We start from the raw sequence: 22,895 nt of genomic DNA on the forward strand, positions 1-22,895 counted from the left end.
TCTAGAGGGAACGAAGGCATGAATGAAGATTTCAGCAGCAGACGAGCTGAGACAGGCTGAAGTCAGATGACATTAGAGAGGGGGAAATTGGCAGTCTTAGTGATGGCACAAATGAGGTTGGAAGCTCATTTTGGGATCAAAAGTGACACCAAGGTTGTGAACAGACTGGCTTAATTGCAGATTGTTGCCAGTGAGACAGATGGAGTCAATAGCAAGGGAACAGAGTTTAGAACAGGGACATAAAACAAAGGCTTCAGTTGTCCCAATATTGAGTGGAGGAAATTTCTGCTCATCCACTGTTGGATATTGGATAAGCAATCTGACAACTTAGCATCAGTGCAAGAGTTGAGAGAAGTGCTGGTGAAGTGGAGGTGGGTGTCATCAACATATATGTGAAAACCTTCGCTGTGCTTTCAGAAGATGTCGCAGAGGGGCAGCATGAGAAATAGGAGGAGGCCAAGGATAGATCTTTGGGGGCACCAGAGGTAACGGTGCAGCAGCAGGAAGAAAAGCTATTGCAAGTAGAGGGGAGGCGGTGGCCTAGTGGTATTATCACTGGATTAGTAACTCAGAGACCTGGGTATTGATCTAGGGACATGGGTTCGATTCCCACCACAGCAGAAGGTGGAATTTGAATTTAATTAATAAATCTGGAATTAAAAGCTAGTCTAATGATGGCCGTGAAACCATTGTCGATTGTTGTAAAAACCTATCTGGTTCACTAATGTCCTTTAGGGAAGGAAATCTGCTGTCATCTGCCTACATGTCCCAATGCAATGTGGTTAACTCTTACATGCCCTCTGAAATGGCCTAGCAAGCCACTCAGTTGTACCTAACCGCTCCGAAGTCAATATAAAGGAATGAAACCGGACGGACCACCCGGCATGACCTAGGCACCGGAAACGACAACGGTAAACCCTGCAAAGTCCTCCTTACAAACATCTGGGGGCTTGTGCCAAAGTTGGGAGAGCTGTCCCACAGACTAGTCAAGCAACAGCCTGACATAGTCATATTCATGGAATCATACCTTACAGACAATGTCCCAGACACTGCAATCACTATCCCTGGGTACGTCCTGTCCCACCGGCAGGACAGACCCAGCAGAGGTGGCAAGACAGTGGACTACAGTAGGGAGGGAGTTGCCCTGGGAGTCCTTAACATCGACTCCAGACCCTATGAAGTCTCATGGCATCAGGTCAAACGTGGGCAGGGTAACCTCCTACTGATTACCACCTACCGCTCTCCCTCAGCTGAAGAGTCAGTACTCCTCCATGTTAAACACCACTTGGAGGAAGCACTAAGGGTGGCAAGGGCACAAAATGTACTCTGGGTGGGGGACTTCAATGTCCATCACCAAGAGTGGCTCGGTAGCACCACTACTGACCGAGCTGGCCGAGTCCTAAAGGACATGGCTGCTAGACTGCCTGCGGCAGGTAGTGGGGGAACCAACACGAGGGAAAAACATACTTGACCTCGTCCTCGCCAATCTGTCTGCCGCAGTTGCATCTGTCCATGACTGTATTGGTAGGAGTGACCACCACACAGGCCTTGTGGAGACGAAGTCCCGCCTTCACATTGAGATACCATCCATCGTGTTGTGTGGCACTATCACTGTGCTAAATGGGATAAATTTTGAACAGATCTAGCAATGCAAAACTGGGCATCCATGAGGTGCTGTGGGCCATCAGCAGCAGCAGAATTGTACTCAACCACAATCTGTAACCTCATGGCCCAGCATATCCCCCACTCTACCATTACCATCAAGCCAGGAGACCAACACTGGTTCAATGAAGAGTGCAAGTGGGCATGCCAGGAGCAGCACCAGGCACACCTCAAAATGAGGTGTCAACTTGGTGAAGCTGCAACCCAGGACTACCTGCATGCCAAACTGCATAAGCAGCATGCAATAGAAAGAGCTAAGCAATCCCATAACCAACGATCAGATCTAAGCTCTGCTGTCCTGCCACATCCAGCCGTGAATGGTGGTGGACAATTAAACAACCAACTGGAGGAGATGGCTCCACAAATATCCCCATCCTCAATGATGGGTGAGCCCAGCACATCAGTGCGAAAAATAAGGCTGAAGCATTTGCAACAATCTTCAGCCAGAAGTGCCAAATTGATGATCCATTTCGGCCCCCTCCTGAAGTCCCCAGCATCACAAATGCCAGTCTTCAGACAATTCGATTCACTCCGCGCGATATCAAGAAATGACTGAAGGCACTGGATACTGCAAAGGCTATGGGTCTTGACAATATTCCGGCAATAGCACTGAAGACCTGTACGCCACAACTTGCCGCACCCCTAGCCAAGCTGTTCCAGTAGAGCTACAACACTGGCATCTACCCGGCAGTGTGGAAAATTGCCCAGGTCTGTCCTGTACACAAAAAGCAGGACAAGTCCAACCCGGCCAATTACCGCCCCATCAGCCTACTCTCAAATCATCAGTAAAGTGATGGAAGGTGTCATCAACAGTGCCATCAAGCAGCACTTGCTTAGCAATAACCTGCTCAGTGATACCCAGTTTGGGTTCCGCCAGGGCCACTCAGCTCCTGACCTCATTTCAGTTCAAACATGGACAAAAGAGCTGAACTCAAGAGGTGAGGTGAGAGTGACTGCCCTTGACATCAAGGCAGCATTTGACCGAGTATGGCATCAAGGAGCCCTAGCAAAACTGGAGTCAATGGTAATCAGGGAGAAAACTCTGCTGGTTAGAGTCATACCTAGTGCAAAGGAAGATGGCTATGGTTGTTGGAGGTCAATCATCTGAGCTCCAGGACATCACTGCAGGAGTTCCTCAGATTAGTGGCACAGTGCAGCCTCACAGCTCCAGCGACCCGGGTTCAATTCTGGGTACTGCCTGCGGAGTTTGCAAGTTCTCCCTGTGACCGCGTGGGTTTTCGCGGGGTGCTCCGGTTTCCTCCCACAGCCAAAGACTTGCAGGTTGATAGGTAAATTGGCCATTATAAATTGACCCTAGTATAGGTAGGTGGTAGGGGAATTGAGGAAAGGTGGGGATGGGGTAGGAATATGGGATTAACGTAGGATTAGTATAAATGGGTGGTTGATGGTCGGCACAGACTCGGTGGGCCGAAGGGCCTGTTTCAGTGCTGTATCTCTAAAATAAAATAAATAAAAAGAGTGTCCTAGGCCCAACCATCTTCAGCTGCTTCATCAATGACCTTCCTTCAATCATAAGGTCAGAAGTGGGGATGTTCGATGATGATTGCACAATGTTCAGCACCATTCGTGACGACTCAGATACTGAAGCAGTCCGTGTAGAAATGCAGCAAGACTTGGACAATATCCAGGCTTGGGCTGATAAGTGGCAAGTAACATTTGCGCCACACAAATGCCAGGTAATGACCATCTCCAACAAGAGAGAATCTAACCATCTCCCCTTGACAATCAATGGCATTACCATTGCTGAATCCCCCACATCCTAGGGGCTACCATTGACCAGAAACTGAACTGGAGCAGCCATATAAATACCGTTGCTACAAGAGCAGGTCAGAGGCTAGGAATCCTGCGGTGTGTAACTCACCTCCTGACTTTCCAAAGCCTGTCCACCATCCACAAGGCACAAGTCAGGAGTGTGATGGAATACTCTCCACTTGCCTGGATGGGTGCAGCTCCAACGACACTCAAGAAGCCCAACACCATCCAGGACAAAGCAGCCCGCTTGACTGGCACACCATCCACAAACATTCACTCCCTCCACCACCGACGCACAGTGGCAGCAGTGTGTACCATCTACAAGATGCACTGCAGCAACGCACCAAGGCTCCTTAGACAGCACCTTCCAAACCCGTGACCTCTACCACCTCGAAGGATAAGAGCAGCAGATGCATGGGAACATCACCACCTGCAAGTTCCCATCCAAGTCACACACCATCCTGACTTGGAACTATATCGCCGTTCCTTCACTGTCGCTGGGTCAAAATCCTGGAACTCCCTTCCTAACAGCACTGTGGGTGTACCTACCTCACATGGACTGCATTGGTTCAAGAAGGCAGCTCACCACCACCTTCTCAAGGGCAATTAGGGATGGGCAATAAATGCTGGCATAGCCAGTGACGCCCACATCCCATGAATGAATTTTAAAAAAGTAATTCTCTGGCTATGATTAGATAGATAAGAATGGAACCTGGTGACAGCAATCCCACCCAGCTGGACGAACGCAGAGGGGCGTTGCAGGAGGATAGTTTGGTTAACCGTGTCAAAGACTGCAGACAGGTCGAGAAGGGTGAGCAGGGAAAGTTTACCTTCGTCACAGTCACACAAGTCATTTGTGACTTTGATAACAGCCGTTTCAGTACCTGGGGGGGGGGGGGGGGGAAACCTGATTGGAGGGATTGAAACATGGAGTTCCGGGAAAGAAGAGGGGTGATAACATACTAAAGAACTTTGGAGAGGAAAGGGAGGTTGGAGATCTGACAGTAGTTTGCAAACAGTACGGTCAAGGATTAGATTTTTGATGAGAGGGGTGAAGATAGCAGATTTAAAGGAGAGAGGATCATTTACAGTATCAGCTAACATGGGTACCAGGAGGGGAAGTTGGGTGATCAGCAATTTAGTGGTAATAGAATCCCTGCTAGAAAAATAAAATGTCTTAATTTCCTGCACATAACTTCCAACATATTCAAAAAGAACATCCTATAAAAGTCTTTACAGCATCTATGAAGATATTTTGTAGAAATTGATAAAATGCATAAATTTATGGCATTTTTCTCTGTTCTCTCCCCTAGCTGCTTGCCAAAGAGCTGCAATCCCACCCCCCTCCCCCCCAAAATGTCAGCAGCTTAACTAAATTACAGATAGACTAAAATCATTCTCAACACTGAAAAGTGAAATATTTTCCAAAATCAGCTTCAAACATGTTGACTTTATTCTATCGTTAATTCGAGCATTTGAATCACAATTAATTTTGTGTGATTTACAATTAAACATTGGTTGTCTTAATGGAACAAACCAACGTACATTGTTTTATCCTGTTCAGTCCAACCTACTCTTCTACCCATGTTAATTTTACATGTCCAATCTTGCAAAATACTTATAATTTCATGTCCCGAGCACATTAAATCTTCTAATACTGGTTAGCAAAGTCAGTCTTGACATTTAAACTTCACTTTAGGAGTGGACAATCCAGTTGGGCTACTTTTAATATTCTGATGAAAGGTCATCAAACTGAAATGTTAACTAATTCTCTCTCCACAGATACTGCCTGACCAGTGTGCTTCCAGCATTTTATGTTTTTATTTCAGATTTCCAGCTGTATTCTGCCATTGCATTTGGACTGCAGCATTTCACATTCCCTCTCTTCTGAGACAAAATGATAGATTTTAAAAAAGGTACCTAGTTACTAAATGACCATCATTTTCCCCCAGGTGTCAGACAAAACACACCAAGGGAATGTTAAGATGGTTAATGGCCCATGTTCTTTAAGTTTTATCTAATGCACTTTGCAATGAACTTGTGATGATGCCAAGAGCAGTTGGCATACTTGTGTAAGTGTAAGTTGCCATCATTAGTTAACCGATAATGAAGAATCCGATTGCAATCACAGATTTTCTTTAACAGGTAATTACTGAATTTCACCGTAAAATAAATTATGTATTAGAACACGTTTTCCCCTTTTACCCATTTGCAATTGTGCATACTTGTCAATGCAAAAGAAAAACCTAGGACAGAGCCCAATTCTGTCTTTGCTCTCCGTTTGGAATTGACCTGGAGGGGGAATCAACCCACACGAGTCAGAATTTATTGCAACGTCGGGCAACGATAAACCAGACTTTTAATCTATATTCATGTTGATAAAAAGTGAGCCTTAAATTAGACCTTGAGAGAAAAATGAATACAAACTAAGCAAGTTACAGTCAGGCAAGCGGGGAGGGAGGGGGGGGGGGGGGCATCAAAAGAAGCTCAACTTACCGGGACATCGTTCCCACAAATTCTCCAGATGATTTTGGCTATTTTATTAAAATTTGATGAAAAGAAGAAAACAACCCCCCGGGGCCCTGGAAACTCGTGAAGAAAAAATTAAGATCAACTTTAAGCTGAGGTGGAAGATAGATTCACGGATTGTTTCATATATATAAAATCAAAGTAGGTGGAGGGGGAGAGTAAAAGATTGACGATGTTTAAACGGCAAACATTAGACTGACGGCGGGAACGACAACGATAAACTCAGTCAGACAAGGAAGCGCCGACTACCACTCCCGCCCGCCCTGAGTGACTGACAGCTCGGTGGACCGTACCAACTCACAGCATGGAGGGGTGGCTGAACTGGCAATTGGAGTCATAATGCAACCTAACTCATATACGCCCTACATTATCTAACTTTAGCAAATCGATAATTTAAAACAGTGTGATTGATGCTTATGTCGCAGTCTGGCGTTAGTACCTTTACTTTCGATGGGGATGTGGTGTTGATCCTCCCGAGGGCGGACTTGGTGCGCTCCGATGGGCGGGGAGAAAGGGGGCGAGGCCGTCCTCAGGGCGACAGCGGGAGGTGGGCCTCGTCGCCGTGGCAACTGAGGCCTAGCCTGTAGTGTAATGTAAGCTGAAGCCTGTAAGCTACCAATTCTTACTCATGTTTGCTTTAAAATAAATTTCTCAAAAAATGTTGATTTAGCTTCGTCAACAAGAAATGAAAAATTATTCACTTTGTATATGGAGCCAGCAGATCTGTCGATTTGCAATTTCTTGTGGGAGGTTGGGGTTTCTCCTTGTAAATCTCCCATCTTGAAATATTCCTTCCAAATATATTAGTTCTTATTTTTTTCCCAAAAAGTTGTATAAATAATTGTGTCTTGGTCCTTCCAAATATATTTTCTTTTGGTCCTTTTTTTTTTAATGCAAATAATTAAATGTCTTGGGGTAGGATAGCTGTTGTAACCTTGCCTTGTTATTCTCTGCTTCTAAGATCTCACCCAATTGTAGACTGGAGCTGCTACATATCCCTGCTGGTGAAATTCTACTTTTAATTTTTTTTAAAGAAAAACTTAAGCACTACAGATTTCTTGGGGGGGAAGAATGAAAGTCTCATTATAGAGTTTCTCCCAACTCCCCCATTTTCAATCTGCATCAGCCTGACTAGCTGCAGCTTGAAGATATTTCAATTGCAATGCAGGGACACAGGGGTCATCAAGCTCGAGAGCAAATCTCCAGCTGTATCTGGGTGAAGGTGAATGTGAGTTGGACTGTCATTAAGGATGCCCATAATCACAGAGATGGCAATTTCCTGTATTTAGTACAGATTCTCAGTTTTTATTCCTCCCTAGGAAAATCCAGCTTTTGGAATTTTCTCAACAGTGTCTCTCAATTTCGCAAAAAACTTTCAATAGCTAGACTTTACTAAGAAACCACTATTAGGTACCATAACTTGACACCCCTGGGGATTACCAATCATGATTAGATTTTTGCCCAAAAAAACTGCGATATCGCTTCAAACATTTGTTTTTGGCTAATTTAGATGGCAAAACACCGCATTTAAACATAGTCAAGTACAAAACAAAAATATTAATAGTTCTCTTCCTCCTCACTGCTATTTCTGAAATTATATCTTTAAAATTTGTCAATGTAAATTAACCATAATAAGTACTGTGAAATACAGAGAGACAATTGCCTAGAATTGCCAATCATCATATGCTGATGGTAACCCATTTAAAATTGTTGGTTTACTGTCACAATCAGAAAACCTAGGCCTGTTTGTTTGCATTGGAACCTGTCATTTGAAATTTACTCTCCTTGGAACAAAAAGGAAGGTGTTTCTAAGCCTAGGAGCTAGTTATGCTAGAAAGAATGGGTGTTGCTGCTATTTTCAGGTATATAACAGTGACAAGGAAAGTCCAGGAGTGGTTCAGGGCATAATGGAGGAGACAAATCATAGTGGGTGCTAATCCAGGCAGTCGATTTACCATAACAGGTGGCTGAATTTGATGCAGGGTTTCCAACTCTAGTTGGATGTATTCCCGAAGGTTTTATCACATAACCTCTAACTGCTCTGCTACGTCAAAAAATCTTTTTTCCCAAACTTCCATATTTATATAACTAATTAATGAAAGCGTTCAATGAAAATGAAAAAATATATAAATTTCTTTTAATGCCCCCATTGTCTTTCTCCCAGTAGTGTCGAGGAGATAAATCTTTTATTCCTGGAGGGTTGGCAACCCTGATATGGTAGGGGAGCAGTATGTGACCAGATTTATGCCATGACAGATGCTATGATTGCAGTGCTTATCCATGAAGACTAGCAAAGTCATTTAACCGTTTGCAATATACTACCCATGGTATTAAAGGCCACCATGCTCATAATGCCATGAAGCCCATTCAGGCACTGCCAAGTAGCATTTTAAGTTGCCTTTTTGTCTTTTGGGACATTGATTTCTTTTTCCCTCCATAATAAAAACATAGTTTCAGAAATTACATGTTTCAAAAACATGAATTGCTTCTATTATTTTATTGATTCATCACTATCAGAATTTCTCCCAATTTCTGAAAAAAAAAATTAAGCCCCTTAGTGACAAACTATAGGTGAATTTGCACTAAGATTCATATCCACTAGAAAACATGCTACGCCTTCCCAAGCTGGTACCATGAAGAATCCCAAAAGTGGCTGAAGGGACATTCTTTCTGGGCGAATTCAAACGTATGTCTAAGGAGAGTAAAGAACGTGTTCCAACCCATTGACTTGTGCAACCTGCTAGAGTTGATTTTTAGCATAAAGTTAAGAAAATATGCATTGCTCATTCCTGGTCTAATTTCAAGTTATTTGAAATCCCTCTATGGCCTCACCAACTCTATCTCTGAAACCTCCTCCAACACTACAACATATATTCATCCCCTCACCCCGAGATCTCTGTGCTCTTCCAATTCTGGCTGCTTGCGCATCCCCGATTTTCATCGCTCCACCGTTGGTGGTCATGCCTTCAGCTGCCTGGGCCCTAAGTTCTGTAATTCCCTCCCTAAACTTCTGCATTTCTCTACCTTTCCTCCTCTAAGATGCTCCTTAAAACCTACTTCTAAGACCAAGCTTTTGGTTGTCTGTCCTATTATCTCCTTATGGGGCTTGGTGTCAAATTTTAGTTGATCGTTCCTGTCAAGTGCCTTGGGACATTTTACTACATTAAAGTGCTATATAAATGCATGCTGTTCTGGTTGTATTACTTTTGATTGTTGACACATAGGAGTCAATTTTAACCTAACTTACTGGGTGGACTGCTGAGTTTACAACCGATCCAGTGTTACTCATTGACTTCATTTGAGAGTAAAACTGGAGGTCGGGGGGGGGGGGGGGAAAGGTTTAAAACTAACATTTCACCTAATCCCATCAGTTTTTCAACTGCCAGGATAGGATAAAATTGTCCTATTGGACGGAGTGTGAAATCAGCATTCCACTTGATCCCTTGGGTTTCTAACTAAGTAAGTTAGGTTAAAATTCTTCCATACGCTTCTCCTTAGGTTAATGAAGAATTAATTAAACTAGAAGGCAGCTGTGCTAGATTTTCCTTTCATTGATAATAAATGGGCGGGGATTTAGTCCATCATGTGCTACTGCAGACAAAGGGGACAGATCAAGCAAGGAAATAAAAAGAGATTATTTTATGAGGACAGGTTGCATAAACCTGGTTTATATTCCCTTGAGATTAGAAGACTGAGCAGTGTTTAAAATGATAAAGGGATTTGATAGGGTAACTACAGAGAAATTATTTCCTTTACTGGGGGAATCCAGAACAAGAGGGCATAATTTTAAATTTAGGAGTGAAATCAGGAAACACTTTTTCTCACAAAGCATAATGGAAATGTGGATGCTGGGGATTAATTAACTTTTCAAGACTGAGATCAATAGATTTATGTTAGGTATCAAGGACTACGGAACAGATGTGGGGAAATGGAGTTGAGGTACAGACTGGCCATGCTCTAATTGAATGGCAGAACAGGCTCGGGAGGCTGAATGGCCTGCTATAGTTCCTATGTTCTAATTTGTGTATGAACATCTCTATAGGTACGCCTGGTTATGCTGCCAGTTTACTTAGAGAATGTTTTCCATCAGATAAGCTATAATTAAAAATAAAAAATAATCTTAAATTCCATCTATTGTAGCTGATTGCTCTGAGGTTGTAGTTGTTACTCATGAAAGGGAGAGATACTCCCCAGTAGATCTGCATTTTCAAGTTGAGATTGTGCTATGAATGTCTGAAAAATACCTCAGTCACATCTGGTGGTCAATGTAAGCTGTCATGTTACTTAGTGTATGGTGATTTGTCTTTGTTTCTTGTCTCATCCAGACACAAGGAATAGTTGAAGCGAATGTCATAGATACAGTTAAGGGGAAGCTAGGTAAAACACATTAGGGAGAGGGGAATAGAAGATTATGTTGAGAGGGTTAGATGAAGAGGGGAGGGAGGAGGCTCATGGACCTTAAACATCGGCATGGTCCAGTTGGGCCAAGTGGCCTGTTTCTGTGCTGTAAATACTATGTAATAGTACAGCTATCCTTCAGCATTCTCCTCCCAAGGCTCTAATAACATTCTGTATAAGTAACTCTGTGCACAAAGTCCAACAATGTTGCAAATTCTTTTAATTTTCTCTGAAAAAAAGAAAAAGCTTGCATTTATATAGCGCCTTTCATGACCACCAGACGTCTCAAAATGCTTTACCGCCAATGAGGTACCTTTTGAAATGTAGGCAGTGTTGTAATGCAGGAGAAGCAGCAGCCAGTATGTGCACAGCAAAACTCCCACAATGTGATAATGACCAGATAATCTCTTTCTTTTTGTGATGTTGATTGAGGGATAAATATTAGCCAAGTCACCAGGGATAACTTCCTTGCTTTTCTTCAAAATAGTGCCATGGGATCTTTTACATCCACCTGAGCAGGCAGATGGGGCCTCGGTTTAATGTCTCATCCGAAAGACAGCACCTCCAACAGTGCAACACTCAGTCAGCACTGCACTGGAGTGCGTAGAAAGGTATAAATCAAATGCTTATAATATGTAATTCTGCATAGTGCTGGCTTGTTCCCATGCTTTCTTCCAGAGAAATGTTCAGTACCAACTTGTAGAACTGCTGAATTGCAATGCTGAAGCAGCTAACGTAGATTCTGAACAGAGCCATCTGATATAGAGGTTGAGCGATTACTTCTACCTCTATAACTCTGTGTGGCATTAGACATTGTGGACCTGGAAACAGGGAATTAAATAGCAAACAGTGATTTTATAAATAAATGTTCATTTTCTCACAATACAGATTCAACATTTCTCTTTTGCAATGATTTTGAAACTGAGTGGATTTTATTGATTCTGATTGACCGTGCTTTTAAAATCCTTATTTTTGCCCCGAAAGATTTTCAAAAAGTATTTCAGGCCCATATTGCTAAAACAAGAATCTGATAAGTTTATTTTTTTGGTCTCCGAATCAGTCAGCACTCCACTAGTCTATACCTGTGGGGCATATCGTGGCTAGGTAGAGAAGAAAACTGTTTGAGTATTTAATGATTATTTCATTTGGCCTGCTTCATGTGAAAATGCAGGAGGCTAGCTCTCTATTATTGAAACAAGTAGAGAGTCTACAATGACTGGCCTTCCTGTATGACACCAGTGGGCTAAAATACGATTGTTTTAGCAAAAATGATCTTTGAATTATTGTGTCAGAGAAAAAGAAAATGAGCCCGAGTGTCTATAATCACTTTTAAATCATAATTATCAGAATTGTAAATAAGCCCTGTATTTCATGCAATAGATATTTGTTCAAATGGAAAATAAATATCATTAAAAGAGATTTTTCAGCAGATTAAGGGACCATGTTGAAAAGCATTATGGATCAGTATAGTGGGTGCCAACTTCAGCAAGCTGCTGCTGTCTTTACAGATACTGATCAAATGCTCAGTCATTGTAAATATTCAATTGCTTCCATTTAATTTATTAGAATTAAGTTTTATGATGCTTTTATCCATTGGATCAATAATATTTTAAAAGAAGTCTAAGAAAGCTTCTTATCTATAAGTCATGTTGACATGGAGACAAGATTTGCTATCCTGCATCGGGAGATTTATTTGCCTAGGACTACAATTAACAACATTCCCACTAAGCAGCTATCTGACAACTCATCACTCACATTACTAAGTGTTAAACATGGCACATGTCTCTCGAATGAACCTGCAGCTTCAGATATAAGGCATATTAAATAGTCAGCCATACATATTCCATTTTATCATTCAGACATATCAATTAAATAGTTAAAGTTATAATTTATAAAATCAATGGCTTGAAAATCAGTGGGTGCTGTTCAAGGCGGGTGTTCCACTTTGACAGCTTACTGCCCGGGCAGTGAAGACTGATGTATACCCAACTGTTATATAGGTAAAAGTGGCAGCCAATTTACAGACAATAAGGTGCCACAAACAGCAATGAGGTAAATGATCAGTTAATCTGACTTTGATAGTGTCATTTGAGAGATAAGTGTTGTACAGGACATTAGAGTCTTTACCCTGTTTTTCAAATAATGTCATGAGATCCACCTAAACAAGCAACAGGGCCTCAGTGCCCTACATGTGTATGCTTTTGTGGGCTGACTGTTTCTGCACATCACGTATGCCTTGTACTGTGTAAATCGTATGCTGGTGAAACCTATTGATACATATTACAGAATGATTTTCTGCACATTTACTATGAATGAGTAAGGAATATACCGTAATAGTGAATAGTCCAGCACTAGACAACAGTGTCAAAATGGCAGGCTTTGATTTCTTCTGGCATATTAAGTTGGGCAGGTAGAAGATGCAAAGTAGTAAATATTCTTCTGGTAAGAAGACCCCTGTCAGGATGTATATGGTCTCTTCATGTATCTATAGCTAACTTTGCTGGCAATTCCAGATATACAAATCACCAAAAGTAGCGGCGTAGTTAGCAATGGTTTCACTACGACTTTAGTAATATCAGGATAAATTCAACACCAACTTTGTACTGTTATATCACAGATCCAGTGTCCTGAACTGCAACACCGTCTAAATGGATGAGCTAAAGCTGGAATAGTGCTGTGTTGGCTCTAGTGTAACAAGTGCATTTTGTGTCATCACAGCATTGTAACATGCGCCGAGACTAATCTGTCTACATGACAGCACAAAGTTTGATACTGCAGGCTGGTAACTTTCAGTGAGTGAATTTTGTAGCATATTGTACATAAGCTGTTGCTGGGTAGATTATGTATATAGACCTTAAGCATCATCACAGGACGAGTCTGTACCTAGTGCTGCTCAGTGTTCATGTAGATACCCTGGTAAGAAGACCTGGTAGATAAACTCCTGTTACTTTGACCCAGAGTCTACTTTCTTCATTCAATATTAATAACACACTGACAAGATAGTATATGGTGGCAGCGGTAAAAACGACTTTTCCAGTCTAAGAAAACAAAAGCGATCGAAGACTTTGAAGAAACATGGAAAAATTGATACCATTACCAGAAAGCTTCGAGCAAGCAGTGGTACCCAACCAGGCCGAAGCGCGGCCAAGATAGATTTGAAGATTTGACAGATACCGTTGCGGTCAGGTTTAACAGCACAATTTGTCAAAGAACAGGTTAGTGTTTTGCTCTGCGCCATGGTAGACATTGCGGACGACATTCTGACTACCCTGGGGATCGACGAAATAAAACCCATATTGCGAAGTGATTAAAGCACTAGACGGTTACTTTCAGATCAGGAAAAAATGTAATCGTGGAGTGAGCTAAGTTCAACAGGCGCACCCAGAAAGTGGTGAAAGTATCGATTTGTTTATTAATGATCTGTATAAAGTCGTGGAGGATTGCAATTATGGGAGTCTGTGAAAGGAACTGATTCAGGACAGAATAGTAGTCGAGGTTATAGACGAAGCGCTGTCAGACCAGCTTCAGTTGAAAGAAGATTTGACTTTGAAAAAGACCATTTTTTTGAGCAGGTAGGCAGAGGGCAATGGCGCCAGAAAGCCCGAGAGGCAGGAAAGACACCTAGAGGCAGCAACACTAAATAACAGTAGGTGCGGCCGGGAGTGGTACCAGTGGGAAAATTGCCCAGCCTGGGAAGCTGAATGTTTCTGGTGCAAGAGAAAGGGGCACTTTCAGCAGGTCTGTCGCAGCAGAAAACAAACACTGCAGACAGCTGAAAAGATAGAGGAAATAAAGGAGGGTCAAACAATTAATACTCCCATCCTAGGAGAAGTGCAGCGAAAAAAAACAAAGATTGCTGAGAAGCAGAAATTTTAGTGGGAGAAAATAAAACCCCATTCAAATTAGATACAGGAGCAGTGGTTCCTGGCCAGTCTGATCAAACACCTTGGCTGAGGAAAGAAAGGATTAGAAAAACCAACAAAAAATTATATGGGCCAGGAGGGGTTCAGTTAGTCATAGAGTTTTACAGCACAGAAACAGGCCCTTCGGCCCAACGCGCCAGTGCTGACCATCAAGCACCTGTCCTAACTAATCCCATTTCCCCGCACTTGGCCCGTAGTCTTGTATGTTATGGCGTTTCAAGTGCTCATCTAAATACTTCTTGAATGTCGTGAGTGTTCCTGCCTCTACCACCCCTTCAGGCAGTGTGTTCCAGATTCCAACCACCCTCTGGGTGAAAAGATTCTTCCTCAATTCCCCGCTAAACCACCTGCCCATTACCTTAAATCTATGCCTCTCAGTTATTGACCTCTTCGTTAAGGGAAAAAATTGAAGGTTGTGGTAGAAATACAGACAACCTTAACACACAGAAACAACACTATCCTGGAAATCCTGTATAAAATTAGATAGCAAGCCTGTTCACTCCTTAGTAAAAATGTGTGCCTAACCTTACAGCTGTTACACAGAGTCGAAGTGGATTGTCTCGGAAAACTATTAATTTGTGTTCTGAATACTGAAACAAATGAAAAGGCACTAGAAGCAGTGTTTGGCAAATGTGGAAGAATAGTAGAAGTCCTGCTGATGAAAGATTGTGAAACAAATTGAGGGGGTTTGCTTTTGTTACCTTCGAAAGTCCAGGAGATGCAAGGGATGCAGCCCGGGATATGAATGGGAAGCCTTTGGATGGAAAACCCATTAAAGTACAAGGTTCCAATTTCAAGGCTCCAATTTTTACACTTGGAAGGATTTGCTGTTTCAAAGTCAAGGTGTTAGGATGGCCTTGAATGCAGTGCTATTGAATGCAGGTCCTTGTTCCTCAGACCTTTGTCTCCGGTTGGAGCCTTGGAATGTGAAAAACTATTTCAGATGCAAATTGCGGTAGTCATAGAGTCATAGAGTTATACAGCACAGAAACAGGCCCCTCGGCCCATCGTGTCCGGGCTGGCCATCAAGCACCTAAAGATTCTAATCCCATTTTCCAGCATTCGGCCTTGTATGCTGTGGCGTTTCAAGTGCTCATCTAAATACTTCTTAAATGTTATGAAGGTTCCTGCCTCTACCACCTCTTCAGGCAGTGCGTTCCAGATTCCAACCACCCTCATGGTGAAAATTTGTTTCATCAAATCTCCTCTAAACCTCCTGCACCTTACCTTAAATCTATGCCCCCTGGTTATTGACCCTTCCGCTAAGGGAAAAGGTTTCTTCCTATCTAACCTATCAATGCCCCTCATAATCTTGTATACTTCACTCATATCTCCCCTCAGCCTTCTCTGCTCTAAGGAAAACAACCCTAGCCTTTTCAGTCTCTCTTCATAGCTGAAGAGCTCCAGCCCAGGCAACATCCTGGTGAATCTCCTCTGCATCTTCTCCAGTGTAATCGCATCCTTCCTATAGTGTGGTGCCCAGAACTGTACACAGTACTCTAGCTGTGGCCTAACCAGCGTTTTATACAGCTCCATAATAACCTTCCTGCTTTTATATTCTAAGCCATGGCTAATAAAGGCAAGTATTCCATAAGCCTTCCTAACCACCTTATCTACCTGTGCTGCTGCCTTCAGTGATCTATGTACACCAAGATCCCTCTGACTTTCTGTACTTCCTAGGGTCCTACCATCCATTGTGTATTCTCTTGCCTTGTTAGTCCTCCCAAAATGCATCACCTCACACTTCTCAGGATTAAATTCCATTTGCCGCAGCTCCGCCATCTTACCAGCCCATCTATATCATCCTGTAATCTAAGGCTTTCCTCCTCACTATTTTACACCACCAATTTTCATGTCATCTGCAAACTTACTGATCATACCTCCTATATTCATGTCTAAATCATTAATGTACACTACAAACAGCAAGGGTCCCAGCACCGATCCCTGCGGTACACCACTGGTCACAGGCTTCCAATCACAAAAATAACCCTCGACCATTACCCTCTGCTTCCTGCCACTAAGCCAATTTTGGATCCAAATTGCCCTGGATCCCATGGGCTCTTACCTTCTTAACCAATCTCCCATGTGGGATCTTATCATCTTGGCTACCAGTTTTTTAAAAAGTTAACTGCGGGATTTTTTCCATTAAAAGTTTAATGTGAGTTTCCAACCTATGAATTAATATTCCTTATTTGGCATATTGTTTTTCTTGACAACAGCAAGCGATCTGACCGGCATGTGAAAATGGGTGATGTAGACCACCTTCACCCCCAAGAAGCCGTGGTCCTCCTCGGAGGATTCGATGAGGGAAAAGGTCAGCACGGTGAGTGGTTTCAGGAGAAGGAACAGTGCTACCTTAAGAGGAAGGTACCACCACCTAAAAGACCCCTTCCTTCAAGGGCTACACGAAGTGGAGCAATGGGGGCGGGGGGAAGAAGAAGTGGCTCGAGAGGCCCTCCCTTGCATGAAAGGGACGGTTATGGTTCACCTCCATCTCGCAGAGAGATGATACCATCTGAATAAAGAATTGATGAAAGATCAAAAGAATCAGCTACCAGAGAGAGCTGATGAATTGGTGACACAATCAACAACAGATAATCCAGACGACAATGAAGACAGAGAACATGAGTTATCCATTAGTGCCACTCACTATGCTATAAGAAGGTTATACTTGGTAGGGAGAATTCAAGCACTATTGTTACTGGCCCTGGTGTCCACAATCTAACCATAATATTACTCTTAAAGAAGAGGAATGGGAATTTTGCATGTCCAAGACAGTACAGCTACTAGTGCTCTGTGTAAATTTAGGTAAACTAAGGCCTATCTAACTTAAGTTTGGTTGGTTCAGAACAACTTAAAATAGTCCATTTTAGTTTCTTATTTTTAGTGTTTATGTTCATATTTTTGAGGATTACTTTATTCTTTAAAGTAAATCTGGCTCTAACTCATTTTAAAATACTTTCATGGATACATTTTAACAATTGGAAAATTACATTGATTTAATATTGATGTATAGTTACTGATTAACTTTTGTGCCAGGATATCTCTAGTCGCAGTGCTGCAGTTTTATGTCATTCCACCCAGGTATTTGAAAGAAGTATAATGCAGCATGTTTATATATAATCCTCAGTTAGTAAAAACTCCTGTTACATATTTGAATTTGCTTATTTAACGTTTAAAGCAACAAGACAAACAATTTCAAGCACAACAAATTGTTTTCTATTGTAAATGTGCGAACCTTGTTATGTTCATGTACAGATGAGATTTTTGTCATGTTTTCTCCAACTGCAAAAATGCCTGTTGCTATCAAAAGTATTATTGTCAGGTTGCTTAAAAACGGAATCAATATTTGTTGTGTTTCACTGTGTGGATGACTGTTCCAACCTTGATATTTTCCTTTGGATGGCATTAGAAAATAAAGAATAACTAGTTATGTAGCTCAGATTAGAATTTGAGGGAGGAATGTGGGTTAGGCCTGCTTTTCTTTGAAACAGTATGATAGGATCTGTAATGTGCCCCTGATTGGACAGATTTAGTTAACCTCATACAAAAGAAGTATCCTCAGTACCGTACTGGATAGCCAGCCTAGATTAGCTCAAGTCCTTATATGAATCCACATCTTCCATCTCAGGGGTGAGATTGCTGCTGACTAAGCCAAGCTGACATTATTATTCAGGAAAGAAGAAAAAAACTTGCATTTATAAAGCACCTTTCACAACCTCAGGACGTCCCGAACTGCTTTAGTCATAGAGTTATTCAGCACAAAAACAGGCCCTTCGGCCCATCGTGTCTGTGCCGGCCATACAGCGCAACTATTCTAATCCCATATTCCTGCACTTGGCCCGTAGCCCTGTATGCTAGGGCATTTCAAGTGCTCATCTAAATACTTCTTAAATGTTGTGAGGGTTCCTGCCTCCACCAGCCCTTCAGGCAGTGCATTCCAGATTCCAACCACCCTCTGGGTGAAAAAATGTTTCCTCAAATCTCCCCTAAACCTCCTGCCCCTTGCCCTAAATCTATGCTCCCTGGTTCTTGACCCTTCCGCTAAGGGAAAAAGTTTCCTCCTATCTAACCTATCAATGCCCCTCATAATCTTGTACACCTCAATCATGTCCCCCCTCAGCCTTCTCTGCTCCAAGGAAAACAACCCTAGCCTTTTCAGTCTCTCTTCATAGCTGAAGTGCTCCAGCCCAGGCAACATCCTGGTGAATCTCCTCTGCACCCTCTCCAGTGCAATCACATCCTTCCTATAGTGTGGTGCCCAGAACTGTACACAGTACTCCAGCTGTGGCCTAACTAGCATTTTATACGGCTCCATCGTAACCTCCCTGCTCTTATATTCTATGCCTCGGCTGATAAAGGCAAGTGTCCCATATGCCTTCCTAACCACCTTATCTACCTGTGCTGCTGCCTTCAGTGGTCTATGGACAAGTGCATCAAGGTCCCTCTGATTTTCTGTACTTCCTAGGGTCCTACCATCCATTGTATATTCCCTTGCCTTGATGGTCTTCCCAAAATGCATTACCTCACACTTTTCAGGATTAAATTCCATTTGCCACAGCTCCGCCCATCTTACCAGCCCATCTATATCTCCCTGTAATCTAAGGATTTCCTCCTCACTATTTACAACACCACCAATTTTCATGTCATCTGCAAACTTACTGATCATACCTCCTATATTCACGTCTAAATCATTAATGTACATTACAAACAGCAGGGATCCCGGCATCGTACCCTGTGGTACACCACTGGTCACAGGCCTCCAATCACAAAAACAGCCCTCGACCATTACCCTCTGCCTCCTGCCACTAAGCCAATTTTGGATCCAATTTGCCAAATTGCCCTGGATCCCATGGGTTCTTACCTTCTTAACCAATCTCCGATGCGGGACCTTATTAAAAGCCTTACTGAAATCCATGTATACTACATCTACTGCTTTACATCCAGTGAAGTTCTTTTGAAGTGTAATCACTGTTGTAATGTAGGAAACACAGTAGCCAATTCGTGCACAACGTGCTCCCACAAACAGCAATGTTACCAAGACCAGATAATCTGTGATTTTAGTGATGTTGTTAGAGGGATAAATATTGGCCAGGATATTGTGGAGAACTTCCCTTATTTTTGTAAAATGCCATGGGATCTTTTACACCCACCTCAGAGTGCAGAGGGGGCCTCAGTACCACACTGCAGCATCAGCCTAGATTTTGTGCATAACTCTCTGGAGTGGGACTCGAACACACAGCCGTCTGACTTCGAGGTAAGAGTGTTACCTGCTGAGGCCCTGCTGGCACTTCAGTATTTTGGTAACTTTAATATTTTCATCATTTTGCATCAAATATTTGCTAGAGTGACAAACACTCCAAATAATACTGTTTTATATTCACATTAAATTGCACTGCCTCCTCTTATGTAAAACTGTAGAATTTTAGAACACACCATGATATACATTCACTTTTTTCTAAAGCTTTGTTCATGAAAGCCTCTAGCTAGTGAAGTAAAAGTCTCTGTGTTTCTGCTTGGAAATTGATGAATTATTAAAGCTACCTAGGCCTATGTGTGAGGGCATGCTGAGTACACTCAGCATTAGGGCCAACACCCTACAAAAGTACTCAGCCTATTAGCCCTCAAGGGAATAAAAGTTTTTTCTTTCCAGCTGCATGTAGTGACACCACTATTCCTGGCCAGAATGGAGACGTTTGGGTAATTTCCCCCCCTTTAATCACATCTGGAGACTGCACTGCTGCAAGAGATTGGGATTGATTTTAGACATGTGTAATGAAAGTGCTTCTGTTTTTTGTTAAATATATTTTTTTGAGGAGTTCATAGTCAAACTGAAGAAATGTTGGACCAGTTCTTCCAAGAGGGTCATTAAGAGGACTTGTTTGACAACAACAGTTACTGGTTGTCACATGACTCGGGTTAAAAATAGAACAGCAACTGGTGACTGGGGGAAGATGTGTGCAGAGAAATGACAGAAGAAGTTGGACTTTCTGTTTCTGGTTGCTCTTTTGAATTGTTTGGAGTTGGAGAAGAGAACTTCCAAGGAGAAGAGAAGAAATAAAAAGGGAGAGAACTTCCAAGGAGAGAAGAAAATTCCCAAGGAAGAAGACCACAACCCAGCACAGCTTTCCAGCATCTTTCTGAAAGACCCTGTGAAGTCCACTGTGTCAATTCATCCTGTCTCCAGTCTATGAAGAAAAGCCTGCTAAATTAATTCTCAACGCCGCCTGAAAAGAACTGTTCTAAAAGATCCCAGTGACCCAGACTGTATGCCGGTTTTGGAACGCAACATATCTCATCTGCTGTTTCTTCAAGAATGAACAAGTATTCAGCCCAAGTATTTTTTTTGTGTCTGTTTTTTCGTAAAAGCGCTCTAAAATGCAAATCTCTTTTTTTTTTTGCCCAGTTAACTGCTGTATGTCTGTGTGTGTGAATGTGAGGGGCTCAGGTAAAAAGGGAACTTTAATATTTCAATCTCTGTTTATGCTTTACTCCATTATTGGTTAAGACATGTTTTATAATAAACTGATAAGTTTGTTATTTATTAAAGCAACCTGGTTGGTGTGTTTTATTCTGGGAAAATAGAGTATATGATTGACTGACTGTATCGGTAAGTGGGAAAATTGAAATATATGCTGTGACCTGTGGAGAAATGGGACTAGAATAAACAGTGCACTTCTCCCAGCTCGGTCGTAACACATGTAATTTATATTATGTAACGGCACAGTGGCGCATTGGTTAGCACCGCAGCCTCACAGCTCCAGCGACCTGGGTTCAATTCTGGGTACTGCCTGTGTAGAGTTTGCAAGTTCTCCCTGTGTCTGCGTGGGTTTCCTCCGGGTGCTCCGGTTTCCTCCCACAAGCCAAAAGACTTGCAGGTTGATAGGTAAATTGGCCATTATAAATTGCCCCTAAAATAGGTAGGTGGTAGGGAAATATAGGGACAGGTGGGGATGTGGTAGGAATATGGGATTAGTGTAGGATTAGTATAAATGGGTGGTTGATGGTCGGCACAGACTCGGTGGGCCGAAGGGCCTGTTTCAGTGCTGTATCTCTAAACTAAACTAAACTAAACTATCCACTCACTGCATTTTGCAGAAGAAATAATCCTGCTTCGATCAGGAGACTTTGCTGTAGTTTAGGTCGTGAGATCTGTTTCCTGTAGTTCATAAAGGCTCTTTTAAATAGGCTCTATATAGACTGGTTGCTGAACAGCTCTGTTTAAATAGATGCTGCTGAGGAAATAGACTTTGACATAAGTCTTACTGTAAGTGTCAATGTTCACTTTCTTTCCAGACCTAGTCTTGTTTGTTTAGAAGATTTAGAGCTTAAAACAGATTATCTGGTTGTTATCTCATTGCTGTTTTGGGACCTTGTTGTGCTCACACTGTCTGCCATGTTTCCTACATTACAACAGTGACTTCATTGGCTGCAAAGCAAGATGGAATGTCCTGAAGTTGAGAAAGGCATTTAATTTTTCTTTTTTACAGGAATACACAGACTGCTACTCTCCCAACAATAGTACAATGAACTCATTCACTGCTGCTTCTATTAGGCATAAATTAAAAACATACCATAAGTCATCCAAAGGTTTCCAGGTAAAGATTCTGACCCATTTCCTATCTATCCTATGGGAATTTAACTGTAGCTGCCTCTTTAGTGGTGCTGCTGAGTTTAAGGCTCAAATTTCTCCATACCTTTTGTTTCTGTGCCAATACAGGGCCTCTGGAAGTGTCCGGCTTTTGCCACCTTCCTGTCATTCAAGACCAGCAGGAATTCCTGGTAGTGCAGGACTTTCCAAAGTGCAGTGCACCTTCTGGTGTGCTGTGCCCACATTGCTCCCAGTCAGATTAATTTGAAAACGCCGGCACTTAGCCTATTAAAAGGTTTATTTAAAGTGGTACAGTAATGTTTCATATACTAAAAACTGGAACTTTTTCCTTCGGGATAACAATTAATGTTATGTTATTTCTCTCAGGATTTCTTCATGCTGTTGATTGAAACAGGGAAATCTTCTATCTCTAAAACTTTGATTTGGGTGAGCATGTTTAAGGATTAGCCTCAGTGAGAGGATACCAGCTGATCCCAGTGAGACCAGATTGTAGTGTCTTCCTTTGCATTTTTTCAAACTTCCATTGACCGCTGACTGTATCCGTGCCCCATACTGTGTCCCTGTAACTGACAGCTCATGCCATCTGCTGCCACCTGGCCAGACTGCAACACTGGTCTGAAACCTGGAATTGAATGTTAAAAATGTTTTCATCTGCTGTCTAGAATTGCTTGTTTTTTTAAAAACACATCAAATAGTAACCTTACATTCATGGCTCAGAATTTGCCATTTGCCTGGATGAGGGTGTCGGCAGCCGGTGAGCTGAGGCAGGTCAGAGGCAGCTGATGTTACGGAGGTGGAAGTAGGCAATTTTGGTGATGGAGTGGATATATGGTTGGACAATTTTGTTAGTGTAGTGGGTTAGAGCACTATTCTTTCACCTCTCATAGCAGCATCGTGTGAGAAATGAGTTTGGAGAGTCTGTGGTGATGCAAGCCCACAGCAAAAACACTTTATAAATATTCTGCTCCATCATCCTGAATGCTTAGCAGATGAATCAG

General features: G+C 42.3%; 1 protein-coding gene and 1 long non-coding RNA gene across 11 annotated transcripts in view; one reads left to right on the forward strand and one right to left on the reverse strand.

Annotated features, from left to right (window-relative positions):
* Positions 1–6,213, reverse strand: part of mbnl2 (muscleblind-like splicing regulator 2) — a 176,539-nt gene extending 170,326 nt beyond the window's left edge. For all 10 annotated transcript variants that reach the window (XM_068034269.1, XM_068034268.1, XM_068034261.1 and 7 more), the window contains exon 1: positions 5,932–6,213. The gene's annotated coding sequence lies outside the window, so the exon portion shown is untranslated. The remainder of the gene's footprint in view (positions 1–5,931) is intronic.
* A 318-nt stretch (positions 6,214–6,531) lies between these two features.
* Positions 6,532–17,578, forward strand: LOC137371028 (uncharacterized). Its single transcript, XR_010975167.1, has 3 exons — positions 6,532–6,571; positions 10,850–10,973; positions 16,505–17,578. It is a non-coding gene; the product is annotated as an uncharacterized lncRNA (long non-coding RNA).
* Positions 17,579–22,895: the final 5,317 nt, after the last annotated feature.

This window comes from Heterodontus francisci, chromosome 6 (genome assembly GCF_036365525.1).
Source record: "Heterodontus francisci isolate sHetFra1 chromosome 6, sHetFra1.hap1, whole genome shotgun sequence".
Classification (NCBI taxonomy): domain Eukaryota; kingdom Metazoa; phylum Chordata; class Chondrichthyes; order Heterodontiformes; family Heterodontidae; genus Heterodontus; species Heterodontus francisci.